This window comes from Cyanistes caeruleus, chromosome 3 (genome assembly GCF_971803275.1).
Source record: "Cyanistes caeruleus chromosome 3, bCyaCae1.hap1.1, whole genome shotgun sequence".
Classification (NCBI taxonomy): Eukaryota; Metazoa; Chordata; class Aves; order Passeriformes; family Paridae; genus Cyanistes; species Cyanistes caeruleus.
The window spans coordinates 68,979,770-69,003,040 of NC_141703.1; the positions used below are offsets into that span (position 1 = coordinate 68,979,770).

The 23,271-nt window shown below is 39.6% G+C and overlaps 1 protein-coding gene across 7 annotated transcripts in view; it reads left to right on the plus strand.

Moving 5' to 3' along the window:
• LNX2 (ligand of numb-protein X 2) overlaps positions 1-23,271 on the plus strand; it is a 59,669-nt gene that overhangs the window by 5,549 nt on the left and 30,849 nt on the right. For 2 of the 7 annotated variants that reach the window (XM_086881695.1, XM_086881696.1), the window contains exon 2: positions 1,619-1,766. The exons of 1 other annotated variant lie outside the window; for it this stretch is intronic. The gene's annotated coding sequence lies outside the window, so the exon portion shown is untranslated. Of the gene's footprint in view, positions 1-1,618; positions 1,767-12,804; positions 13,129-15,873; positions 16,551-19,775; positions 19,834-23,271 lie in introns of those variants that run through there. 4 more of the 7 variants (XM_086881698.1, XM_023919006.2, XM_023918990.2 and 1 more) reach the window with 4 other exon arrangements.

Below are 23,271 nucleotides of genomic sequence, written 5' to 3' on the forward strand. Positions count from 1 at the left end.
AACACCAAGAAGAAAGCCCATAACCCCTATAAGCTAACCACGTTCTGACTTCAACACAGCTGGTTCTTCCACTGCTATCAGTAACAGCTTGTGCAGAACAGTACATTAGAAGTCCATCCTGCAGCCAAGTAGCCTCCTTCTAGAGCAAGTCCCATTTCAAGGAGGATGCTATAAACATTAATGTCTGGATGTGCCTCATGGATAGTGCACTGAATGTCTGTGATAGATTAAATACTTAAGTATGCATCTTACTAAGTTGCCTCTATGTGTTTGGAGGTTAAAAGTTACAGGAAAAAATCCAAACTAGTTCCTGCTATTGCCACTTCATGCAGAGGAGAATTCCTTATTGTTTCTTCCAAGTTCATGAATTCATTTACCAGTGGTACACACTTCTTTGACTCTTGCCTCTTCTTACTGGATCTATTGCCCTTCACACGTAATTTTCTCTTACATTGCTTTTTTTAAATCGAGTTGTTAAACACGTGTTTATAAACAGAATGAATTAACTGTAAGTGGAAGTTGATCAATGCATCACAAGACCACATAGATCCTGATGTGTTGTGTGAGTGTTCTGATGATGTTGAAGAGTTTCCTGTAAACCCTCTCCTGATGGAGCAGCTCTAAGGACCCTTGGCACAGTGTGTTTGCACCACAGCTCTCAGCCAAACCCACACTGTGTCCTCCTGGGGGCTGTCCCAACCCTGAATTGAAGTAACTTGCTTTTTTTAACTTGAAAAACTTTTTCAGTCAAGCTTCTTCCAGAGCAGGTTGATGATGGTTTCCTTCTGTATGGCCTCTTTTTCCTGTTTCTTTTTTAATGTCTTGTTTGTTCTAGAGAAGTTTTCTCAGCCTTTTATTGTTATTGACAGAAGCTAATGAAGGCTCACCTGGTGAATTAATAAAATAGTTCTTTCCTGCCTTTACGTTAATTAAAAATTAGTACCAGTCAATTCTTGGATTATTTTTACAATTAGTCCATAGTTTAACTGTAATTTCTGCTTCAAATGAAGATTGAAGGTTTAAAATTCACAGGGTTTCCTGCCTAGTATTAAACCAGTATTGAATGCCTTCAGATTTTAGGTGTGCTTCTTAACTATTTTAATTCCTTTTAGATGTTAAAGATAAATCTAGACTCATTCAGATTCAATATTCTAAAAATACAGATATGTTTGTGTACTTGTGGATCTGTCATGCATTTCATGCAAATGTCTTAAAACTGTGTGTAAGTTAGGTCTGTACGTACACATAAGAGCTCCCTAAGAATTCAGTGACAGCTGCCAAATGTTCCTTTATTTGAAATAACTAGTAAAGAAGGTAACTTTCTACTTTGGCAAAGTCACTACTCTTCTTTCCAGTTATCATGGGGTGGCTCAACATGTCTGTTCAGCACTGATACTTTTATATTCTATAGCTGGAAGGGACACGAGCTGAATCGGGCTTGACCACGTGTGTAGCAGCAAATACACCTGTCATGGTGTATTTATACAGTGTAGGAATGATCCTGCATAAATAATCCTTAAGGTTTTAGTTGTGAAGAGGGGGTTTTTCCCACTTTGAAATCCATTTTGACTGTAGCTGCTAACTTTCTATTGAATGTGGCTCTCCTGCTTTTTTGCAGGGAAAATAACTTTGCGGTGAAGCAGAAGTGAAGGTGATTCAGTGGTGGTAAAAAGGAGAATCAGCAGCACAGCTTGTCTGAGCACTTGACCTGAGCTGTCTTGCCGTGTAAGCAGAAAAAGAGAATCTGTGGGAAAATTAACACTAAAGTGAGTGGTAATACAAGATTTTAGGTTACTGGAGTGTGAAATGAAAACTGTTAACAGGCCTTTCTTCTGCAGTAAGGGATGTATGCCATTGACCAGAGAAACACTGTAGAAGTGTAATGTTTTCCTAGCTCATATTTTTAAAAGTTTGGCAAGCTGTGAAGCCAGGAAATGTTCCTAAGTGTTATACTGTTATGAAGTCAAAGATACTTGACTAGGAATTTTTGGGTACAGCTTGACTTGTTGCCTTCTACAATCAGATGTGAGTTTCACAACAGGTGAAGCCTTTAACTAAACCTCAAGTTCAGTGAAGGCAACTTATTTCACACAGTAACATCTGCATTGTGCTAAGATTTTTATATTTGCCTCAAATTGACAAAGAGGAGAGAGTTATGTTTTAGCTGATACTGACTTTGAGGATAAAGAAAATGGTTTGTTTTAAAGTGTTCCTATAGGTGAGTCTGTCTATGCCTAATAACCTGCTAAGCAGGTTAAGTTGATATGCAGGAGAGAAGGGACTTCACCACAATGCACACATGTGTGTTAGGAGCAATTGCTATCCTGTATATATAATTTTTCAGGTGATGTATCGCATGTTGAGTCCTATTTTGGCATCCCTGTAGCTTGACAGTACAATTGAATCCACAGTAGTGACTCCATAGGGTCCTTTATGGGCGTGAGAGTCCTTTTGCCTGCTCCCAAGGAAGTCACTGAATTCAGCACAGTTATGATGATATGGTTACAACAAGGCATGCCTGATGGGCTTTCTGTTCTAAGCCTCAACTCTGTACAAGTTGCTTGTACAGATCTGGTTAACATTCTGCTTGTGATTGAACTTTACATGTCTATATATAAAATATATAAAATTAATTTCTGTAAGAAGTAAAACAGTGTAAAAAGGGGAAAACAAACCCTGAACTTTGCTTGCTTTCTTTTTCTCCTTTCAGATCTTAGAAATCCTGCCAGATTTAGCTCTAACATTAAGTATTTTTATGGAAGAATGGAGTAGAAATGCAGTAGTGAAAGAAATTATAGAAATATGATCCAGGATGTTTTTAACAATTTAACTGTTGTTCAGTTTTGTAGGTTTCATTTTTTAGTTGTGAAGTAAATACTCTTCTGATGCTGTCAGCAGTTACAGCAGTGAGGAGCTTCAATCATACACTGTTTAAATAGAAGAGCAGTACTGTTAATTGTCAACACTGATTATAGAAAGTGCCATGAGCAGTTTATGGGTTTCATTGTGAGGATTTTTCACATAAATCTCCACACCAAAGCTTCGGAACACAGTAAATGGGTGATGGAAATATAGGAACCTTTGTAAGGTAAAAGGAGTTATTTTCTTAATTTTCCAGCTGATGAGTAAACATGAAAGGAAAGACATCAAATTGCTTTTACTATCATGATATATTTTTCTTAGTACACAGATTCTTCTGTCCTTATTTAATATTATACTTAGTTTTCTGGCATAAAATTGTTCTGCCTCTCAAATTTGAAATAAATTGGAAGCAATTAATAAATGGAATAATCAAGCAATCATTTAATCAGAGTTAAAACTGCATGTAAATTTATTTAAGTATTCATCTATAAAATTGCATTTTAGTATCTTGATAACGGTCTTTATTAGAAAAAGTGCTCTAATTTAACATGAATTGACAAGGATTAGGATTTAATAATGAATTAATTACTGTTTCCTGTTTGAGGGGGAAGATGTTTTCCCCAAAGATTTTGCTTTTAATACTGCCATCTTTTTTCGCAGATGTTTTTGAATACATTCTGCATTGTTTTAAAACAACTCTAATCTTTAATGCGATTATCTGTAAATTTCCTTTGTTTGCTGAGGGATTTTTTCAGATTATCAAATCATTTTATATACAAATCCTTCTTTCCTTGGTGCATACCATAGCTCCCCATTGCACGCCCAAGGCAGTGCCCCAAATGAAACCAAGTGACATCAATTATTGATGATTACTCTGCCTGCTGGGAAGTGAAATCGAGTCTCCAGTCTCAGTTGGAGGTTTGTTTCAAACACGAGGTAATGAGAGCAGGTGCAGGGAGACACTGGAGAGTGTGCATTGATTTGCAGTGTAAGCATAGGCAGGTGACTTACGAGTACACAGGATTGAGAAGAGAAAATAGGTACAGCCAGAGATGTCATTGCTTCTGAAGATCTTGGGTGGTTGTGTTTTCCTGGTACCAACACACCAAAATGAGAGAAGCTTTTTTCTCATCATGGTGGCAATGTTTCATTACACTGGGACATGTGATAGCATTTAACAGGAGGGGAGAGTCTCTCTGTCCCAGTTCTCCATCTCACCTAAAAGGGCCTTGATTTGATTTGCTCTGACTCCATTAGGCTTCACAAGCTGAAACTGTACTCCCTATTTCTCATGCACCAATAACTGTCTTTCAGTAGGTTTTCCTAAGTGAAATCAAGCAACCTAACAGCGGAGGTATGCTTAAGCATCCCTTATGCCACTCCCTTTTTTGTCTGTCCTTTGTGTGGGATTGGGTTGCAGGGGAAAAAAAGCTTCCGAACAGAAACCAGCAACTGAGTTACAACATAGATTCAGGAGAAGTGAGAGAAAATTGAAAGGCAGTGAATGAGCTAAAACATGGCATTTCTTAGTTTTGTAAGTTAGCTCCATGTAATTGTAGGCACTGCTACGTGTCATTTTTAAACATCGTCATTTTAATGGAACAGTTGCAGCAGCTACATCATTAGTAAAATCCTTGTTGCTTATGAGGTTTAGAAGGAGCTGGCAATACTGCCTGAGCTACAAGACAGCTTAGAGACAGCTGAAAACTTTATTATCCTTTTGGGGAAAATAAGTCTGCTTGATTTTTTTTCTGGAAAACAAAATCATGAGTGAGGATTTGGGTCCAGCCAGATTTCCCACATTGCAACTTCTTTCCAATGCTGGCGGCCCCTTATGGGCCTGCCTGCCTGCCTGGGTTTCCCTGTTAGGCATTCACTCTTGCATGTTGTTTTGGTAAGCTGTTTTCAGGCTTTCAGAACAACAGATAAAAGAAGGGAAATGCACGTTGTTTTCAAAACCCAGTGTGGAATTTCTTGGGACAGAGCAAGCTGTGCAGAAACATCAGCATTTTTCATGTTTGAGGTTGTCAGAATCTGTTGCAGGGAAAAAGTTCAGATACAAATACAAGAGTCTGATGTTTCCCCATCAGGACTGTCCCTCCATTCTCTGGATTCAGGAGTTCCAATTCCAATGTTATGTGGGAGTAAGAAGTAAGTGAAAGAGGATGCATCCTCAAAGGACAAAGCAGTGCAGTGAGAGCTTCCCTTGTTGGCAAAAGCCTGAGTAAGCAGGTGGGGCTGGCAGAATGCCCTGAAGGTTAATGCAGTCGGTCACCAAGCTGGCGGGGAAGGTGAAGCCCTCCCTTCTGCCCAGCTTCTCAAGAAAGGTGCTCTGAGCAGGCTTCTGGCTGCTGCCTCTCATTTCACCTTGGGTGCCGGGAGAATGAAATGGTAGCTAGGACCAAGACAATGCAAGGCTAAAAAAAGCCAACCAAAAAAATCAATGTATATAGTATTGATGGCATTTAGAACCGTGTTGGTTTCTTTCTTTGGTGAGCTCCAAGCATCAGCAGGGCCAGTGTTTCCTTTCTTCTGCAGCTGAGCTGCCCCAGTGGGCTGAGAGGCTGCTGTTGGTCCACCCAACTGCCCCAGCTGCCTGCTGTGCTTCCTGGGGTTTCATGATGTCTCTGAGGCTATGTCTGGATGACAGGACTATATTAGAGAAATACTGACAAATTTTTTTTAGTGCTAATGCAGGAGCTGTCTAGCTGAGCACAGACAGTGGTATTGTTAATTTTCCAGGCTGTTGCTATCTTACTCTCAGCCGTCCCTAGACATCCTTACCATTTTATGTTTCCTCTCTAATGGCATGAGCCAGGATGTCATAATATTCAAAATCAAATGTACCAGAAAATATAATAAATTAGAGTTGGGCTAGCAGAGTAATTGAAGAATAAACTGAATTTAAAGCGAACAGGATTGTGTTATGGACTGATTGCTATTCACAAAATGCACCAGAGGAGTATGATTTCATCTAGATTTACTATTGATGGCAGCATTTCCTAGATGGCTATTGGCAATAAAGAAATGAAAACGGTGTGAACTTTTGGGTTAGTACCAGAACATAATAATGCGGTAAAGGAAAAGTACCATTCTCGTTACACTGCAAAGTGATTCTGGAAGAAAAATTTTCTTGTGTTTTATTTATTCATTTAAGATGTTTAGGTGTATTTAGAAATCCTTGAGTTTATAAAAAGGGAATGCAGGCCTTGGCATAGAAAGAACTGAATTTTCCCTCAACTCTTAATGTAATTCTTCTGTAAGAAACTACTTAGGAAATGTAACAGTAGAGTGGATTCCCCTCAATTCAGAAATTTGAGGTTAAGGACATTTGATGTCCTTAAGGAATTTTACAGTTGTTTACCCAGACAGTTTTACAGCAGGTAGTCTGAATATTTTTCTTTGAGTAGAATTCTCTATTTTTTATTTCATTAAAACCAGGTAGTGTGCATACGCAAGACATTTTAAAAATCACCCTCCAGCTGTGATGTTAGTAGAGATGTAGAGAGATGGCATAAGATCTGAATTTGTGAGCTACAGGTTACCTGAACTGAGCCCTGTGTTCTGTTCTCTTGAAATGTGAAATGAGATTGAGCTAGTGAAAGGCACCAGTGAAGGTTGCTCATACAACCAGAAGCCAAGGGAAAGCCTGTGGAAATGGAAGCAGTCAGCAGCAGGTACTTGCTAAAAGATAGTAAGTGTTGTTTGAGCTGCTGGGTTGAGGAATCTGCGTGGGTTGTACGAGAGCAGGCCCTGTGCTGAGCAGGGCTGTTGATGTTAAGGTAGTCAAACTCCTGGTGTGCAGAGAAACTGAAAAACCATGCTGGATAATACTTTATTTTCTATTTATTCTTATTTTGAGAATGCAAAAGAAATTTTATAAGGATGAAATTTTTGGAGGCAATGATCCAAGCTCAAGGCAAGGCTCTGATGCGTTCAAAATTATGTGCTGTGGTGGAGTACCAGCAAATGTAAGGGCTTTTCAGTGGTAGAAATCAAACAAGCATTTGGTGGCAGTAGGGACAGACAGAAAAAGAGCAATATTACTTCACCAAAAGAATTAATTTTGTAAGAATAAGCAATATGATTTGTTTAATGGAGCTGTTTTAGATTTAAAGGTTTAAGTTGTATTTAAATGTGAAATGGTATTATTTTGATTATTGCTGTAAAATTTAAATAAGGTTCTCTACAACAAATGGTAATGAAATTCATTTGATTTTTAAACTAATACTACAGAATGATAAAAGCAGCTCTTGAGAGTTAAATACTTGAGTATATACAGTAAGGTTTAGCATTATTAAACTAATTCAAAATGCTGTTAAATCCCTTGATTTAAATTACTTCACTGTGCTATGACCTGATGGAATTAGAAATTAATCTAGAAGATGCAATTAATAGACTACTTATATCCCTCATGTAATACTTAAAATGAATTATTTTTCTGTGTGTATTTTGATCAGTTAGTAACGTATCTCCTTGCATCCTTCCCACATCCTATAGAAGTAGGCTGAGGGATCACCCTGGGAGGGAGGACAGCCCACTGCTGCCTGTCTTTCTGGGCTGACTGGGGATATAGTGGGGGCCAGTTTTATAAACAAGCTGCTGACCACCTTGGTACTCTCTTCAAACTTGTGTAAGAGAGAACTTGGGAGAATGCTGTTACAAAGGAAAAAGCAATCTTCCTAACAGTAGGGGGGAAATAGGCAGCATTTAACCCACTTAAAAAGGAACAGGCAGTTCAAGAATTCCTTCAGGAAGGTTTTGAGGGAGGTAGCCTTCAAGATCTGGTATTTTTGCTTGCTGCAATGGGAAGTTATGGTATTTTGTGAAAAATTAAGAGCTCTTCTGTACTAGTGAGGACTCCCTGTTACTTTCCATCTGTCCTGCATCCCAGGTGACTTTTGGTGAATTACAAAACACTGTTTATCTTTGAGAGTTTTCCCCAATGGAGCACAACACTTGTAATGAGTATTGTATGATTAAGTTTTTTTTCCAGTTGTGGTCAGTCTCTTTCCTAATGCTTCTTACCTCGCTAACTTAGTACATGGAATCTGTGTACTGTGGCTGGGCTCTTACTGCAGGTCAGACCACTGGAGAAACTTTGAGTGCAGTTGTTAGGGAGAAATATGATGGGTAATTGGTAAATGGAGTTGTTTCAGAGGCTTGTGGAGCATGATTTTCTTTCAAAATATGTTTGTGGCATGGGAGAAGGTAACTTTTTCTTATAAAGTTCATTTCAGTAGTAAACATTAGAAACAACTCAGTTTGAGTGTCTGGATTGTTTTGGAAGATGCAGGCAGTTGAATGATGTATGAGAATTTAAGCAGTATATTTTCTATAACATATAGAAGCAGAAAATATAAACCATTTTCACAGGGTGAATGCATCCTAGAAACATGCAGCAGTTACCATGATGAACCACTGGAAAACACTTCTGTGCTCAGTCCTGTAGTAATGTGCCTGAAAGTCCTTTGAGGACCAAAGGAAGTAGTAACAAGGAACCCAAAGGTGCTTTTGCTGGGGTGTGGGGCACAGGTGGTACCTGGGACCTGCCAGTTTCTGATGTGAATGCTTTCAGTTAACACATGAAAGCTGGAAGGACTTTGAAAGGAAAAATACTTAGAAAAAGATATTAGATTATGCTTTATGGTATTTATTCAAGAACTCCTTTTTCTTGATCTGATTGGTAAGTGATAGTGCATAAATGTAATGGGAGCTTTCATCATATATATCTGGTGGAATTGCTGATGGGCAGCCTATCCAGTTAGGTATGCCTGGTAACTGTTTGCTACAAACTGAGTAAATATCATAAACACCTAATAATGGGAAGCCCTCAGGAGCAGTCAACATGACCAGCTAATACCACTAAATAAAGATTTCAGTCTTGGATCCAGAATTACATAAATCTGTATTTAATGTGTACACATGAACTAATCCAGGTAGTTCCATTGTGCAGTGATGCTGTTGGGAGCAGCATTTAGTGCTGCAATTTCTATTGAGGAATGCTTTTCCTGTATTAGGTGTGCAGGGAGATAATGTTAAGTCATTGATGTCATTGCATGGCAGCTGATAAGGGGGACAAGTGGGATGAGATCTGAGACTGATGTACAAGGCAGCAAATCTGTGTACAAGCCAACCTGCTGCTGTGGTGGTGTTGGATTGCTGAGGATCATTGTATGATATGTTGTTGAATCCTGTGAAGAAAGCCTTTTAAAAGTCTGGCAAGTCAGCTTTGCCATGGAGAGTTTTATGCCTGAAGAATCTCTTCAGTCTGTTATTTTAAATTATGTATGCCCCAAAGCAAGTATAAATCAGAAATTACCAGGAAGGGACCTCAAGGATCATCTGGTCCAACTTTTTTTGACAAAAGTACAGCCTAGACAAGATGGTGAAGCACCATCTCCAGATAAATCTTGAAAATGTCCAGCATTTGGGAATCCACCATTTCCCTGGGGATGTTATTCCAATGGCTGATTGTTCTCATTGTGAAAAAATATTCCTTTTGCATCCAGTCAGAATCTTCACAAAGGTACTTGTACCCATTACCCCTCCTATTTTCCATGTATCTCCTTGTGAAATAGGAGTCTCCAGCCACCCTCTAAATACTGGAACATATTGATCAAGTCTCCCCTAAGCCTTTCCTGAAGGCTGAAGAGCCCCAGTTCTCTCAGCCTCTCCTCACATGGCAGAATTTCCAGTCCTTTGATCATCTTTCCCCTCTCTGGGCCTTCTCCAGTTTCTCCACATCTCTTTTGAACACTTCTAGTGTGTCCATTAGATAGGGAGATGAACAGCTCATAAATTCAGATGTTGCTCTGTTTCATGTTCAGTCAAATAGACTTTGATGGTTGTAATGTAGCACAAAGGCATTTTGAATTTTGTGAATGCAAAAAGGAATATTAATTCCAGCTTTATCCCTGAAAAGTTCAGTGAAAAAGCCAGGGAAGAGCCTTTCACGTGTTTTGCTACATTCTTTTCCTACTTTGGTAAGAGCTGCTTCTCTTTAGCCTTTACAAAGGATGTGGTAGCTGAAAGGAAGCTTTTTTCATGTGAAAGAAAAGAAAGTGAGAAAATGAGTTTAGAAGAAACAGCAGAAATATTTCATGGGGCTTACAGAGGATCTCTTTGTACGAATATGGGAGAACTACAGATATGAACTAAGTCCCTAAATGAGGCAATAGTTTGTTTGAAGTAGCACACCAGTAAAATTTGGGTTTTTTTCCATCTCAGCTCTTCCATATTTCTGAAGAGGGCATGGAAAAAGCCCATCAGAAAAGTTTACAAAGGTTAAAACCTTTATGATTGTCGGTGACGTAGAGATTATTGGGTAAAGGCATTAAATAAGTGGAGTGTACAGTGGCTGTATCATGGGCAGTATGTTGTTCTGTTACACCTTACAAAGTTAAAATGTCGTGAGTTGAAAATGTGTTTCCTCATATTTATGCACAACATAGACCAGCACAATTGCTCAGCTAAATAAACAGGACATTTTCAATTATAAGGTGCCATTACCTTTGTGTGTTCTTGTCATTTATGAAATCAGTGGGTGGTTAATTAAATTGCTCCTTTGGACTCTCCTGAAGGCTGTGTATTAATTATATTTTAGTGGTGGTGTGCACATTTCTCAACTTTTTAATGAGGGTAAAAGTTGTTTACCTCTTCCTTTATAAATGCTTTTTTTTTTTTTTAGGTTAGTATAATATGGGGCTTTGTGGTAGGTTTTCCCTTCTTTCCCATAAGTCTCATTATTCAGCTACTCTTTGCAATCATGTGGCATGCCTTAGTTTAAATGAAATCTTAAAATGTTATATTTTGTATTGCAAAATAGCATTGAAGCTGCAGAATCTATGCATTAAACCCCACATTGTTGCAGGGAACAGGTTCAACATCCAGGAGGCTTCCTTGAGCCACTCAGGTCTTTTGAAGACATGGCTTCTGAAGGCAGTTCTGGGGCTCACACCCAGAATTCTTGTTCAGCCCGTTGGCTGAGCAGGCAGATTTCAGCTGTCCTCCTCTGCTTTCATCAGTAGAAGGAGCAGCGCTGATGCTTGTGAGTTCAGAGAGAGGGCTGGGTTGGGGAGCAGCTTTCGTGTGGCAGGGTGAGGGCTGTGCTTACACCCCCTTCCTCTGCTGCGTGGTGTTTCACCACGCCATTCCATACGGCTGAGACCCTCACGGTGAAAGTTGTGCTATTTTAGCAAATGCCATTTCCAGCTATGACTTTAATTAATGACACGTGTGCTGAAGGAAGCCCATGTAGGTGTAGTACTGGTGTGCTCACAGAGGAATACAGTAGCTGGGATTGGTTTGTGTTGGTTCTTCAGCTGAAATGGGGCATTACAAGTAGATGTAAAATCTCAAAGAAAATACGGCTAGCCTAGCATAAATATTACTGACATTGTTGTTTTAATGCTGTTGGAAATGTCTCTAGCAGAGGTCAAAAGTTTTCTTAGTGCTATGTCTTTGAAGTACCATCACAGGTTTTATCTCATGGGAAGCAGCAGAATGGACCTCACTTCTGACTGGACAATTTATTTAACTGGTCTGATGGTCTCACCAGGGGTGATGTCTCATCTAGGCCATGTAGCTCTTCCGTGAACCAGAACGACATCAGTCCTCTTCATTATGCTGTTTATCCAAGCCTGTTTGTTTAAAGCCATACCAAGCCAAGAAGAGGCATGAAAAACAGTTTTGCTGCTTTTTCATGAGGATGGTTTACTTTGCAGTCATGTTTTCATAAGTGGAGGGTATTATAAAAGCCACCCTGAAGTCTTCTGAAGCATCCACTGAGACCTCAAACTGAGCCCTTTGCTGCTGGAGAACACTCTTCTAGTGCTCATTTATAATGGTATTTGTAGATTTGGGGTTTTTTTTCCTTCATGGAACTAAGTGAAGGAAGAGGACAGTTGTGCTGGTTTTGCATTAATTGACATTTGATGAGGAGGGAAGAAGCCACAGTCCCTGGTTTAGGATTGAGCTTGAGGGATATGGTGGTTCATTTAGCTGGTCGTTGACTCCCCTGTGTGTAATTCATATTATGTCCAGTACAAGGAAAAAATAATGCTAAAGTATTCAATTTGCAAGTGAAGTTACTAGACTTTATAAAAGCTGATGTGGAAGATAGTTGTTTGTAGTTTGTGAGTCTGCAAATAAGCACGATTTTATAGTATTCAAAAAGCCAGAAACTTAGGTAATTTGAAAGAAAGTAATAATAATTTTTTCCCTTTCTTTTTTATTCAACAAAAGTAAAGCAATTTCAGGATGTAAAGTGGACTTTCTGCATTGAAAACACCTCTAGTATTGTGATACTGAATTATAAAGCTATACAGAAATTGAGACTTTTTCAGAAAGCATGTGCAGTTTTGAGAACAGTTTTAATGTTTCACTTTAATTTTCTTCTTTAAAAAAACAGAATTTTCTTAAATAGAGGAGTGTAAGAAATAAAAAGAATATTACATAATCTGCTTTGTTGTTTTTCTTGCAAACATTGCATTGCTTTACATAATATTTATAGCATATAGCACGACTCAAAATGTTCTTTCTGCGTTTTAAAGCCACCGTCCGCAAGGAGCTACTGCAAGGATTCCTGCATGGGTCATCCCTGCACACCACCAGGATGTACTGTGATGTGCTATGTGGAGTAGGAATGTTTCATTATGCATTCAAGAGAAATTGCTGGTGACATTTTAGCCCACAGTTAATTTTAATGTTAAGTTTAGGTTTTGAAAAGGACACGGTGTAAGAGAGTGCCTGCAGATCTTTTACTCTGGCTCCTGCTCCGGTTAGTGTTTGCTGAGACACAGCTGTTAGGGCTTCACTCATACTCCTGTGAGGTTAGGTGATTAATTTACTGCTTTAAGGAAATCAAACCCCAAGAGCTGCTTAGTGGCTTTAGGAGGAACTGGTCCTGTTTTAATTACCCATTGGTGAATTAATTTGTGTATACCAGCATGCCAACAACCTTTTTCCTTGGAATTCCCTGTTGTCATGTGATACCCCCTCCTCCAGGAGACCAACAGTATATTCTTATTTTCCTGTTGGGCAGGTGTTCTGTGTTGCCTTCTTGCCTCTGCTGGGATGGAAGGCTAAGAAATGTAGTCTAAAAAGGTGATGAAGGGAAGGTGCTGTCGTGCTCCGTGTTGCAGGTTTTGTAACAGATCCTGGGTTCTGGCTGCCAAGGAATCATACCAGGGTGTTTCCAGGGCTCGGCTCGGCGTTCTAAGGATGCTTCTCTTCAGAGGCTGGGTGCCGAGTCCTTAACTGCAGGTTAGACCCTGTGATGAGAATTACAAACAAGAAATGAGGGGGATGCTTTTGATTTAGCTTGCTTAAAATGCATAGGCTATTCATACATGAAGTGTAAAGTGAGTCTTTTTTAAAATTAGCTGTTTTGTGCTTTTTGTTTATTTTTTTTTTATTTCTCTTTCCTAGGCTTTTTCCTAAATTAAATGGTTCTCTGGTATGTTGTTTTGGTTTTTTTTTCAGCAGACTGATGCTTTGCAAAATGTTGTGGTCAGGAATCTGGATTTCACTTGACTAAATACAAAGGCTCTTTCTGGTGATTTGTATGTACGTGCGTGAATTTTTAAAGATTAAAAAAATTATAGCTTTGCGCAGTTGTAAAATTCAATTTTCAAAACATTTCATGAATTACATGAGATAATCTTACAGAGTATCTTTCTAGTCAAAATGTGAGAAGAAGTGAAACAAAATGAAACATTTATGCAAATACAAGCAGAGGTCTGTGTACCTTCTGCCTGAAATTAAACTAACGTCCTCTTTTCTCATGGCTATTTGTATTATTTATAATTGCATGAGATGTGTATCCAGAGGGTGGCTGGGAAATAAGCTTTTAAATGTGAAAGCTCTTTGGTCTCCTAGGATACGTATGTAGTAATAGTTGTACAGTTATCCATAAGGTTTTCCAGTAGAAACCCTGTAAACTTCCAGGTAGCCTTTATTAACCACCTTGCAAAAAAAAAGGTTGCTCATTTCACTGGGCACTGTGCAGAGCATACACATTTAAGTAACACAAGTCCTTTGATTAAGACTTTTTTTTTAAAACCAGGAAGGGATGATATGCTTCTGAAAAACAGAATGAGAAACTGGAGGTCAGTCAGGCATTTTTATCTTCTGTTTTCTCTAAATCTGTCTGCCTTCAGGATTTGTTGGTGTAGGAATTTTGAAATAACTGCACTTGATGTTTCCAAGTAAAAATGTTTGTCCCGAAGAATAATTTCGCTGATTTTTTGGGATTTGAGGAGGGGAAGGAAGGGGAGGAAAGAAATGGGAGAGCAAGTGGGTTGTCAGGTCTGGCTGTCAGGAATTGTCTTTTTTAATTGAGATTGAAAGTTGGTGAGGTTGAGTGGTTTTGTTGGTGTGTTTTCTTACCCTAAGCATACTGTGTATTGATGTTAACAATAATTATTTTAGATAAGGTTTTATAGCTACTTCATTGCACACCTTGGTCCCCAGTTCTCCACTAGCTAGGAATCTCTAAGCCAAAGCACTTGATTGCATTTGCAAGCTTGAAGGGAGTCAGGAGAGCCAGTGGAAAACAGGGGTCTTCAGCAAGACAGAGCCTCAGCAGATGTGCTGTTCTCCAAATTCATCATCTAGGAAAAAACCATACCTTTTATTATATGTGGGAAAGCTGCAGTGATTTATTTTCATGTAGTCAGTGGGAAAAAAAAAGAGTCTTTGTAAATTCTGGTTTAGATTCCATTTAGTAATAAGGATTGGCTAAAGCTAAAGCAACACAATGTGCTTTACCAGCAAAGTATCAGTTCAAAATTTAACTTTATTGAAACTTAATATTCAGTTAAACTGGTCTGTGTCTACAAGCACTAAATCTGAGTTCCTACATTTCTAGTCCTGAAGTTTACAAAGGGAAATGTATGCAAATTACTCCCTTCAGCCAAAGTATGGTATATTATTGCAGTAGCTTTCCAGTGTAACTTCTTAGTTCCATGAGCAGTTTTATCTTTTCCATCTTAAAATTCTTCAGCTGGGATGGCTTTTTCATGACTCCATCCCCACTGTATCTTTTATTTACAGTGTCAAGTTGCTTGGGATATTATGTATTGTTTCTGTTTTCTCATCCCATATGACTGATATTAAGAGGTAGTGTTGCTTGGAGTTGAGTCTCCTGCTTTTACAGCAAGTTGTCTCCTTTGAATGAAACTCTCATCATGTTCTTGTCTGGACTCCTGGTTTTCAGATTGCACACAGAAAGGACAGGATACAGGCTTTTAATTACCCTGTTTGCCCTCCTCTTGGTTCATTAAATTGAAATTACTAAGTTTTTCACTCTGAAAATCAGTGAAAATCAAGACTATTTTCTTACTGCAGTAGTAAACAGTTCTTTACTGATGTGTGAAAAGTTGGGTTTCTGACCTAAACGTCTGTGTCTAGGTGGAAACTGGTAACTGTAAAGCAGATTGTTTGGGGGTTTTTGTGTGGGTTCCCTCATACTTCCCTGTATTAGAAGCTTGATGCAGAAGGGATCCTTCTTAGGATAGAGCACACTTGTTTTCTGGGTATTTCTTAGCTTTTTTTAGTGACTGCCAAATGAAGATGACTTGTGGCATTGTCCGTTTGACTCACTGGCCCCTGTTCCTCGGAGTCACTGCACTACTCTAAACTTGATGGTAAATTTGAGTTACTTCTTAAAAGATCTGGATTTTACAAGCAGGCAGTTTGCAGGTGAACTTCCGAGTAACTCCTTGAATCCTTGTTGCTGCTGTTAGGAGCAAAAAAGCTTGGAAGTCTGCTATTTCCAAATAATCTAATGCATGAAGATGTCCTGGCCTTATGAACACAGCAGCTACTGCTGCTGCCACCTCTGTAGAAAGGCTAGGCAGGTGTCTACAGCCCCTCTGGTCCTTTTGTTGCATTTCTGGCATCCTACAGTCTGTGCACAGCACTGCTCCATTTTTGTGTGAAAGGAAATGCATTCCATGGGAATGTGCATCCTTATCTTGGAGGCACCATAATATTTTGGGATCGCTTGCACAGCTCCCAGTGGAGCAGGCGTGCTGTCTGGGGTGGTTTCTGGCTGTTAGACAATGTAGCAATTAAAAAAAAAAAAAAATTTTTAAAGTTTAAAAAAAATGTTTCATATAAGCATCTGGCATAAAACATGTGAAAGTGTTTAGTATGAGTTGGGAGTAAAAAAAAAAGTATGGAAATAAAAGGTGGTTTGAATTTTTTATGTCTGTGAACCTAGCCTAACTTGTTGAGAAGTGCTTGGTTTGGGAAAATGAGAATTGTGGTTAGGGAGTGCAAAGAAGATGGATACTCCAGAGGGTGAGTTGTCTGCCTCTTAAAGACCTTTTACCACAAGCACTGCTAATGAAGTAATATCCTTCAAAGCAAGACTGGTATTTTAAAAGCTAGCTCTTAAGGGTTGAATACATAGAATAAATGAGGAAGCAAAAATTGTATCATCCCCCACAGATGCAAAATTTCAGCCTGCTGAGAAGAGATTGGACAGGGAGGGGGAGGAGAAGGTTGGCTCCTTCCCGATGTAGCATGTTTTTGTCAGCCTCTGTTGCTGCATCCATTTTGACCATGGATACAGAAAAGTGGTGCCTGAAGTTAAGAGTCTGAACTGGTATGACTCTTACCACACCGCTCCTTTACTGCTGTCTTTCCCAAAACGTGGTGAATCAGAATTCCTTGGTGATGTGAGTAAATGTCTTGTATATATTTTTCAAATTCACTGTTAACTATCTTAAGAACTGAAATGCATTTTTCTTTCCTAATTGTGTGCCTTTGGTTTTTTTAACAACTTGGGCTTTGTTTGCTATATGAGTGTAGCAGTTGGGAATCCTGATGCCTCCTCACCTTAGCAAACTTCTGAGCTTCCCCCCTGTTTGCTTGTAGCCTTCTGTGAGGACTTTACTCTTTTATTGAGCAATTTTATTCTGGTTTACTTCTTGATTTGTAGTTCTATTAATGTATCTCTTCTGTATAATTTCTGCATGTTGCTGCCAGTTTGATGTTTTACATAGATGCTGCCACTTACCTGTTTTTAGTGTCATTTTTTTTCTTTAGTTTGAACTTTTGCTACTTATTTAGATTGTAATTATTTTATATTTTTGCCTTTTGTTAAGGAATGTTACCTTTTAAGGAGAACGAGACTGCCGAGGAAAGTGGACAGAAATGCTGTAACAGCAGTTCAGCTTTCCCTCTTCCACATTATTCATTCTGCAAGGGGGAGTTAGGAGATTGCTGTTTAATATTTAGCCCCTGTCACTCACGTGAGAGTACGTAGCAGGGCCTGCTGTGTGTGTGCTACTATGCAGCTTTGCTAACATTTCTCACTTGAATCTTAAAGAGCCATTTTTCAACAGTGTTACCACTGAAGTAGTTTCTTTCTGAGGACACTAACAGGATTCAGAGAACTTGCTAAAGCAGCCAAACTTTGCACCAGACAGGTGAAGAGCTGCACCATAGAAACCTCCCATGTAATAGCAAGTGAAATTCTACTTTTTAACATACGTGTGTGTGTCTGTATATATAATGTGCAGTCAGCCAAGGTAATGGGGAATGTGAAATCAACAGCTGGCAAACATGGTTAGGGGATAGAGAAGTGTTTTGTAAAAAAATGTCTGTTTTTTAAAATTTTTTTATTCAATAACTGTCTCTACTTTTTCTTGATGGCTGTGTAGTTACAAGGGCTGAGGTAGAGAATATATGATCCCTACAGGATCATATATTCTCTACAGGATCATATATTTGTTTTTAGCAGGACTAAAAACAAATGCAGTCTTTGCTTCCATATTTTTTGTGTCTGTCAAATATGTATAACCAGGCTGGATTTTACATAGTCAACTCAATGTCCACTTCCTTTTCTGAATCCTGTCTGGAGGCCTCAGATCAAGCACTAGTCTACTGTGTATGTAAAGACCTGTTTACATACAAAGTATTTAAATGGGTTTTATTTAAGATAATATTTGTATATTTTAAGACTACAACTTCTAGATCTGACATGTTCTTATTATGTAAATTTTGCTGATGTGTTTTATTTTCTGTATCTGTACAGTTGTTGCAATATGACAGGTAGCTTAACTAGAAGGTCTCAGTGCAAAGCTTTTAATTTCTGAAAAACATCATACAAAATAATACGGCGGTATTTTGCACAAGTCGTGTTCTGCCTTTTTTGTGTGCCCAAAGCTGGGTCAGGCAGCTGGCTCTGAAAGGAACATTTTTACTTGCATCAGAAGAAAAGTTCCTCCTGGAAATTAACTGGAAATTAAGTGATGTACAGCAGCAAAGTGAAATGTCTTCAGCCAGCTTAATAGGGAAAGGCACAGCCATCATCCTAAAGTGTTAAGAATCAAAGAACTTGCTTTTATTGTGGAGTTAATTCAAGTGATGGCTAGTGCATGGCATCCTAACGTAATTCCCAGGCATGAGTAGAGACTGCTCAGGCATGACAGTACTTTTGGAATGAGTCACCTACTTGCCAAAGGAGCCAGAGCCAGCCTAACTTTCCCTGATCCCTGGTTGTGCTGGGCTGCAGACCAATTGGGGCAGTTGGTGGGGAGTTGCATGTAAAACCCCTGCTCACGGGCAAGTCGTAATTTGGCCTGCATGTAAGTAGCCTCAGTTAAATACTCCTGATTATGGGCTCAAGAAGGGTCTTATTTTTCTCTTTTCTTTGAGAGTTCTGATGTGGTGATACTTGTTTTATTTCACTAGGGAGAAATAAGCAATCTCTAGGCAGGGCAGACTGGTTTAGGGGGTTGTCTTAGCTCAACAATTGATGTTCCTTAGCTGCTGGGGTTTGGCAGGTTGAGGCTGAAAATTGAAGCTGCAAGCTTCAGACCAAGTCTAGACCCTTCTCTGTGCTCTTTCTGCTGTACTTTCAAGCTTCTTTCTCTGGCCATGAGTTGTCATCGGTTCTTTGTGGGCCACAGGCACTCACTCCTGCAGAGGACTCTGCCTCCTTTCCTGCAGGAGGAGGACAGTGTGTGGCTTATCATGTACTTGAGCTGTCTCTTAGCCATGTCCTCTTGGCTCTGTCTTGCACAGATCTTAGAAGTGCTTGTTTTCAGAGAGATTGGAGGTTTTTGTTAGCTTAGGAGGTAGTTTCATGGTTTTTTACACTAAGCTAAAAAACTGCTTAGTAACAGCATAGTTTACCTTTGAAAATAGCTTTCACCATCACTCAAGTTATGATTGATGGGGGAAACCAGCTGTAACAAGTTATGCAAGGTGGCATACGCCTGAAGGGAGAGATGGGATGGTGTTTCTCCCTGAAAATAGTTAAGTCCTACAATTTAACTATTCAGAAAGTTCTTTTATCCTTTCCACCCCTCCACCCCCAGCTTCTCTCTGTCATCAAAGCCATTTCATGATTAATCCCAGTGCTCTCTCCCTGAATTTCCTCCATGCACACCCGTAGGGATGGGGGCTGGTTGTAAAGAAGTGCAGAAAAAGGGAGCATAGCTCTCTGATTCCTTTATTTTCTTTGAATCACTACTGCTCCTTAAAATTTGAATTAATCAAATGAAATTCTCTCTGTACATATCCAGGAATGAGCTACATTTAATCTAGTTAAGTGTATTCTGTTCATCCACAAAGTCCCCTTTTCAGGGCAAAGTGCGTAGGGGAGGGCTTTCCAGAAGGTTTAGCATCTTGATGGACAGCTTTCTGCTGCCTTCATCTCTCCCAGCAGAAAGGGTGGCACATATGGCAAGGGCTGGTGGACAGATTGCACGGCAGAAAATATCCATGGCGGATAAGCAAATGTTTTATTCTTTCTTGCTCTTCTCTTCTACTCCATCAGCAAGAAGAAAGCCTCACTAATTGTCTCCTTGTCATGGGTTTTTGGCTGTTGGGGTACTTTTTTCACTTTCCACTGGATATAAAAGTCCACCTGTTACAGCAGCAGTAATTAAATACTGCTTTCCTTATTCTTTTTGTGCTAGGAAAGAAATTTGTCATTTGGTCTCCTGGCAGGTAAGTCTGTGTTTCTTCACTTCTATTTAATTGTGTTTCTTTCTATTTACCTTTTCACTGCTGCAAAAAATCCAGAAATAAATTAAGGAACTTGAAGGTTTCTTGCAGATTTTTTTAATATACTTAAGCCTGAAAGTTGCATACCTTCTTGATTGTTCAGAGTCCTGGGAGTATCTTGAACTCCCCAGGTGCTTGTCCTGTGTTTGGGGGTTCCTGCCATAGGGTGATATCTGACACAAAGCAGGGTTAGCCCCCAGAAACAGCGACTTCACTTTATTTCCACTTAAGAGAAATTTTAATGTACCTACAGAAAATAGATCATCTTGCAAATTGTAAGGGCAGCTCCCACCTCACTTATGAAACATGACGGCAGAGAAAGGCAAATACTTGAGTAACACTTTGATATGGTGGGCAGCAGTGCCTGCAGAAGGGAGGGTGCAAGTTCAAGTTCTTTCGTGGGGTTTGTGCTTCCTGCAGACCAGGACATCTGACTGGCCATTCAAACCTGGGTGACTCTAATCTAGCTTGGTTTGTGTATCATATTTCCTCCTTTTTCAGAGTTACTCTTGTTCAGTACGACTGCAAAATTTAATCTGTAAATGTGTAGCTCTTTGTTCATACTTGTCTCCTTTTCTTCTATTCTGAGATGATTTATCAGATGTAGCTCTGTATTTGCTATAAAGAGTGGCTATTTCATTGCAGGGACCTCCGTACAGTCACAGTCCTTATCTTTCCTGTCTCATACGAGACCAATTTGACTAAAGTAAAGCTATTTTAATCTCCTGGTCCCAAAATAGAAGCCATTCCATTTGTGCCATAGAAGATGGCTGCAAGCAGGATCTTTGCCTGTTTGAGCAAAACCTGCTGCCCGTTTGTTTTATCTCTGGGCACCGAGTCCCTCTTTGCTCCTGTTGTCCCCTGATGTCAAGCATCCCTGGCTTTGAGGTGGTGGTTTTGGGAGGTGGGCATCATCTGTCATCTCTGACATCGAAGGATGGTCAGTCTAGTGTTTCCCCATTCCAGACATCTCTTTGCTCTCTGGTGTTCTTGTTGCTGAGATCCCCTCGAGCTCTGCAGGCAGCTGTGTGGCAGAGAGGGGAGCACAGGCGCTGTTCCTGCGGTCCCCCTGCCTGGCGGCATCTCACACCCTGTGCAGCAGGGACCCTTAACGTTGCGATGGTAATTAAAGCCCATAGCCCCCAGTTGCCACGGAAACGCAGCACTCCACAAATACAAAACACAACTTACAGTCCCCTTAATTTTCCCAAATGCTCCTTATTTGTCAGATTTAAGCAGGGTTTCATGTTGTATTCTTGAAAAATGCTGGACTGTGAAAATACCTGGCAAGGGAGTGCGTGTGCACTTTTTTTTGAGGAATTGCATATAAAAACCCTCACCCCTGGGATGGGAAGGGAAAACCGTCACCTGTGACCTGTTGCCTTTGCAGGGATGATGCCACATCAACACCTGCTCTAGGGCTGACTCCTTGTCTGTGAGGGCTTTCCTTTGATGGAACAAAAAGACTAGCACACAGGCAAAAAAGAATCTCTGGAGAGGTGGTTTTACTGCAAGCCCAGCGTTGCCAGGTTGTGGTTCAGTGGAACAAAGTCACCATTCAGGCACTATATTATTTAGTTTGAATATAAAAATTCCAGTCATTCTGCTGAACCACTTAAAAATATGGAAGAGGTTGCTCATCAGCACAAAAAAATAGGTGTATTGGGTAATTGGCATGCAGTGACAGTGGAGCTGCAGCTTTAGCAGAAAGTGTCCCAGGCTAATTGCTGTGCCCTGTCCATCTCTTGTAGATTTTTGACTTGGAGATGCCATGTGTCATGTTCTGACAAAACTTTCATTTGTTTGCATTTTCAAAAGAGGAGGAGTCCAGCAGAATTATTGCCTTATCACCTCAGTGTTTCAAGGCAGTGTAGCCCTTGGATATCAGTATAATTAACATGGATATTGTAAAGTCAATACATGTTGCTACTACTGCTTCACTTGTTTGCTATATGGCTTTAATATTAAAGTAGAGATTGCATCTATGAGCTAGGTCATGCTTACTGGGAGATGGGAAATAACACTTTTCCCCTATGGTGATGTTTGCTAGCTATTTATTCTCATTATGTTTTTTATTAATTTCTTCTGTCTTTTATTCTTTCACTTAAGCTAGGGTCTGCTTTGAGAGTAGTTGCAAGTCATCAGCCTGATGCTGTAATACCTGTGAAGAATACTGGACTGGGAACTAAGAGCTAATGTTTAATTAATGTTATGATGTGGTTTTAAGCAATGGTTTTAACCACTGTCTAGTTTTTCTTTCCTGGGGCTTTTGTCAATCCACTCCTGACTGCTCAGAGATACTGTTCACAGCTGTGGCATTTGAATAAAGCAGGGGAATTTGGGAATTATGAGACCCTTCCTAGCTAGCTTAGGCAGTCAGGGACTATTGTCCATGGAGAACAAATTGTGGAAATCCTGTGACACTTTAAAATTAAGCCAACCTTTCCTGAAATCCAGGGTGACGACCGTGCTGTTGTTCAGAGTTATTGATTGGTGTGTGTTATGTATTGCCTTGCAAGGTCAAATCTGCCTGGCCAGGACAGGACCGCCTGAATTTAGGGTCACATGAAACCTTTGCCATAGCTCTTACAATTTTTTCCATATGCTCCCTTGCCACACTGGAGAGGGAGAAGGAAGAACTAAGGCATTGCTGTGATGCCAGCAGGCAGCAAAATTTTGGTATCTCTTCTCCCCTGGGATGAAGAGAAGAAGCAGCCGATACCCAGTGGCCTTTAATCAAGGGAAAATACAGGTGGACAGTTTTTCACTTGCAGCTGGTTTAAACTACACAGAAGAAATTAATCATTGTTTCAATATTAGATAGATCTCGGTGCAAATACATCCCTCTGGTTAGAGACTTCTTAGGTGCAGAACTGAGATTTGCATCCCAGCCATTTTGGGATACAGGGACAGTGGAGTCCTCCAAAGGAACAGGGGTGTCATTCATCTCAGGGTGTTCTTTTGACATTTGCTTTTGGTTGAGAAAATTGCATGGACAGTTGTAAGCAAAATAGAATATAGAAAATATTAAAGATAATTTTTAGGGAGATTAGTTGGTAATATGGATATTTTTCATTGTTGTTTACTACTGGGGTGTACTTTTTCTATAAAATTTTGAATGGTTGGTTAACGGGCTGTAAATCTCTAGGATCTTAATAAGATAACTTAGAAGTAGATTGAAGCAATCTCTGAGGGCATTAATTGCACAATGCACGTTTCCATTAACTTCAAACTGGAACTAGTGTTAATTATTTGTGACTTGTGTAAAGGCAACTACAGTTAAAAGGTTAACTTCTTGCTACAATTCCAGTTTGCTTGTGGTTTTCTTTTCTTTTTTTTAATAGTGCCCATTCAGACAGAAGGAATAAACATTGTGAAATC